This window comes from Lycium ferocissimum, chromosome 5 (assembly GCF_029784015.1).
Source record: "Lycium ferocissimum isolate CSIRO_LF1 chromosome 5, AGI_CSIRO_Lferr_CH_V1, whole genome shotgun sequence".
Classification (NCBI taxonomy): Eukaryota; Viridiplantae; Streptophyta; class Magnoliopsida; order Solanales; family Solanaceae; genus Lycium; species Lycium ferocissimum.
The window spans coordinates 11332465-11337557 of NC_081346.1; the positions used below are offsets into that span (position 1 = coordinate 11332465).

The 5093-nt window shown below is 36.8% G+C and overlaps 1 pseudogene; it reads left to right on the forward strand.

Annotated features, from left to right (window-relative positions):
• Positions 1–818: 818 nt before the first annotated feature.
• Positions 819–4727, forward strand: LOC132055989 (protein DETOXIFICATION 16-like; annotated as a pseudogene).
• The last annotated feature ends 366 nt before the right edge of the window (positions 4728–5093 follow it).

A 5093-nucleotide genomic window follows, 5' to 3' on the forward strand; every position in this document is an offset into this window, starting at 1 on the left:
GTTGGAGTCGATGCTATTTTGAGTTGGTTAATTAATTGGGTTCAGGCAGAATGGTTTTGTCTTGAACAACTGATGGTACCCTGATATTAAGTCAATCTTTGAGAAGTGACTCGCACTCTGCAACTGATCGAACAAGATATAAATACGAGACCAAAGATACTTGTTCTTGATAGTAATCTTGTTCAATTGCTTGTTCTCACTTAAAATAACATTTGTGAAAATAAGTTATGTTTCTGGAGTAAAAATCACCATTTCACTTGAAATACTTTTAAAAAATTATTAGTACAATATATTGTAAAACCATTATTTGGAAATATTGATAGCGGGACTAGTATTTGCACTCTTATTTGAAATATTGAATTATTTGATACGCAAATGAGCTCATTCGATTTCAACTTCAAATTATCTTTGTTTTCTCCAATTTCAACTTCAAAAAATCTTTTTTTTCTTCAATTTGAACTTAAATATTGTCCAAACCCCTACTGAAAGTCAAGAATAATTTAGAAGGGGTTTGGACAATGTTAAGTTGAAATATCCAAGAATATGTCCAGTAACGGTAATTGGCTAAAAGCCTAAAACTAGAGTCAACTAATGAAATAGCCTAAATATCTCAAAGCATGTTACTCGTGAATTGCCGGCACCCAGAAGACGGAGTCTCTGATACGGAGAGAATATTGAATCATAATACAATATTAGCACGAACCACATTCATCATTATTACGTAATTATTACTAGAATATATTTAACGTCACTCTCTGGATTAAACTTGGACCAAATCGCCTGTAACATTTCATCAGACCCAACTAGCTGGTGGCATAACTCCATCTTCAACCCTGATACGAACATGCATAAAAAAATGATATATATTCCCAAAATAAATATAGTAAGTTGTGACCGCAAATGCAAGATCGGCACATTGTGTTTGCTTCTCTTCTTTGCTTAAATTGTCAACTGTTCTTCCCATTTTAATAAATTAACCATGATAAATGAAAGAAACTCCGAATTTCTTCTTGAATTTCCTCTTCTTTCCAACAACACTGAAAAGGGTTCAAGGAATCTTGGAAAACGCGATAAGGGATGTTGTGATATAGCTGAGGCTATTGAAGAACTAAAGAAGCAATTAGAATTAGCAGGACCTCTGGTTCTTGTGAGTTTTTTGCTGTACTTTTTGCAGTTGATATCGATCATGTTCGTAGGTCATCTTGGAGAGATTTCTCTTTCTAGTGCAACTTTAGCCACCTCTTTTGCCGGAGTAACTGGTTTCAGCTTCATGGTAAGAAACTAATTGGAACTAATTAGATTAGATTCTATCAGATTAAATTGGATAATCAGATTAAATTGGATTATTTAATTTTCTCCAATTTGTCTGTATGATTTATGATGGTGCCTATTAGCATTTTAATATTAAAATATATTAAATTGCCTCATATTAAAGTTCCTCAATGTTCTTTTACTGCTGATGTTCGTGCCTCATTACACGAATGAGTTAGTGGCAGATTTATTTCTCATGTAACCTTTGTCAATTCTTCTCCCACGTTGCCAGATTGTGGCCTTAATTTTCCTTTAAACCAAATCAGTTAGTGGTAAGAATATGGAGACTATTCTTCTTTTGTAACTCATGTAACCTCCATATAATTATTCTTCCATTATCTATCTATTTTACTACCCCATTCATGTCCTATTCAATTCAAGGATGATTTTCTTAGCTATAAATAGTTATTCATCCTTCACTTGTGGGGGTAGAAAAAATATTGGAGAGTTCTTGAAAAAGTGAGAAAAAAAGAGAGAGTTTTTCTAGTTGAAGGAAGGTGTTCTTTTTTGTGGAGCTTTGGACTCAACATCTTGTCCAGAGTTTGTTGAGTTATACAAAGTGATCGGGCTGTTGTATCCTGGAGGGACAAGTCGAAAGATTCTTCTTTGGACCGTAAAGATTCTTTGCGGTGCTTGAATCTCCTTAAAGAGAGCGAGATATCCGCGCCTCAGCCAAAGATATTTTTATTTCTTCATTTTTATTTTTCAATTGTAATTGTACTTTCAGTTGTAATTTCAACAACAATTTACGTGTATTTAATGACTTAATTCGATCATGTAATCCTTTTTGCTTTTTTTTTTTTTTTTCCCTTATGGACAGCTGGGAATGGGAAGTGCATTGGAAACATTATGTGGACAAGCTTATGGGGCAAAACAAAGATCATATGCTTGGGATACACATGCAAAGAGGTATGCTTGTATTGGTGGCAATTGGCATCCCCATATCGATCATATGGGCATTCGCGGATCGTATATTTGCTTTCTGTGGACAAGATTTAGAACTTTCAATCCATGCTGGTCTATATGCTCGCTGGTTAATTCCAAGCATTTTCCCTTATGGACTCCTCCAATGCCAATTAAGGTTCCTACAAACACAAGGCAGACTCAAACCACTGGTGATCAGTACTGGTTTTACGAGTTTAATTCATGTGTTGTTGTGTTGGGCACTGGTTTTCAGATTGGGAATGGGAAACAAAGGGGCTGCACTCTGTAATGCCTTATCTTATTGGATTAATGTGATGATTTTGGCGCTTTATATAAGGTTTGCATCATCATGCAAGCAAACATGGACAGGGTTCTCCAAGGAGGGTGCAAGAAATCTTCCCAGTTTTCTATCATTAGCTATACCTTCAAAGACTTATGGTCTGGTTAGTTCTGGTATCTTTATTACTAGAAATTTCTTTAACTTCCTTTCTGTCTCTTTTACTGTGTGATCTGATATGACATTTTTGAACTGGGACCAAGCTTGGAGCAATGGTCCTATGAGTTTCTGGTGCTCATGTCAGGGCTGCTTCTGAATCCGAAGCTCGAGACATCTATGATGGCGATCAGGTTAGTACAGAGTGCCAAGTACTCCTTCATCAATTACGAAAATAAAACCAATAAAGGCCGGGGTGGTGACTCTGTGTTAATTTGATTCAATTCATCACCAACGCTAACTCTTTTTATCTTTCCCAGCCTTAGTACCAGCTCTGTGGTATTCAGGATTCCCTTTGGATTTGGTAGTGCAGTAAGGTAACTTGCCAGAAAATAATCTTTGCCTTTTCTAGGTATACTCGAAAAGGAGAAGACCAATATCGCATGTAAACGCTGTTTTAACAAATTTTTCGTGTTGTTTGTTCTTTATTTTGTGGCAAAGTACGAGGGTATCGAATGAATTGGGGGCAGGGAGACCTAAAGCAGCAAAGTTAGCAGCACATGTCGTCTTGCTTGCTTCATTGTGGTAGGCCTTTTTCTTCTAAGTGGAATAGCGATTCATGCAAAGAAGAAATGTGTGGGGATATATGTACACTAATGAAGAGGAAGTTGTGATATATATGGCTGCAATCATGCCAGTGCTTGCATTGTCCAATTTCCTGGATGGAATTCAAGGGGTTCTTTCAGGTCTGAACTCAAACTATCTAATGAAATTTGCAGCCATATGCTTTGATCACAAAGTGATCAATTAAATCAGTAGTATATTTGCCTAAATACTAAAACTAAGTCCATTGATGATAACATTAATTTAAGGTACTGCAAGAGGATGTGGTTGGCAGAAACTTGGTGCATTGGTCAACCTAGGAGCCTATTATCTTGTTGGACTTCCTTGCGCAGTCATTTTAACCTTTGTCTTCCACCTTGGAGGAAAGGTAACAAAATTTTCACTTGCGACTGTTAACATTATTCATAAAACCATGTGAAAATGATCAACTTTATCAAGTATTGTTTGAAATTGAGCATTTTTTCCTTTCATTAAACTTTTGGCCTAATATAACTCGTGCCATTGGGGAAACAGTCTCATGTTTGCCATTGAATCCATGCCGAAGCCCAATCTGAAGGTAAGTTTAAACCATAGTCAAAAGTTGATGCGTGATTTGGATTTTTTCCTCAAAAATTTTGGTCACATGAAGCTCTGTTAATGGCAAGGACAAATACGAGACGATCTGTTAATAACATGATATGAGTGGATCAAAAGTGTGACGATGGCAAATTGAGCAATTTCAAATAGTACGGGAGCAAATTTGGACCTTTTCCCTGAAATCATATATTCTTCTAGGCTTCTACTACTAGATAGTCTGAGTTTATTTCAAGGCTAATATTTTTCCTTTTATCCCATGATCATCGGAGCAGGGTCTATGGACAGGGATTATTAGTGGTAGTGGTCTTCAAGCATTAATTCTTCTGCTTATTACCTTGCGCACGAATTGGGAGCTTCAAGTAAGTTCAAAATTTAATCTTCACTCACAGAACATCTTTTGGCTATCTGATATTGTATTGGTAGGAACGCAACCATTACTACTGTATTTGATGAACAAGTTTCTGTTGTATATTTTTGCAGGCGAAGAAGGCCATGTGTAGGGTACAGGTTTCCGAAACAGCTACCGTGTCATGATTCAGATGTTTCACAAATTTTATGTTGTCAATTTTTGCATACAAAGTACAAGTAAAAGAAGCAGAGAGAGGGATCCTATTCATGAGATCATTTGTTGATCATTACCACTTCTCTAAAACTGTACATAACAGTTTGTTTGCTTAATGGCAGAACAGATAAGGATCCCCTAAACTTGACGACTTTTATTCAGTGGCACGTTTGAACTTCACGTTGCCCTAATTATCCCCTCAACATTGTATAGTATTGTACTCTCTTTTTCCCATTTCCTTCAATTTTCAAACAAGGGGTGGGTTTCAAGTTATACGGAATTGAAGGTGTGTATAGATTTAAGAAGCTTTTTGAGTAGGGTATTTTAGTAGAGTACCAAGAGAAGGTGAACAGAGAATCGAGTGTAAGAGGATCGAAAAATAAGCGACTTCATCGTCGGATACAAAAGTGAGTTTACAACGCATGTAGATTCTAACATGAGTCCGCAACTTGAATGATCCCAAAAGTGGGATTTTGATCCAAAATAACCCACACACAAAAAAAAAGTTACAAAAGTGCATTTTGCGCATAAAATTAGTGCGCAATAGGAGTTAACTGTGTGACGGTCACCGTTAAATCCTATTGCGCCCTAATTTTGTGCGCAAAAGGCACTTAATAAAGACCCTGACCGTCTCTTCCCCACCTTCGATCCCACCCCCCCCCC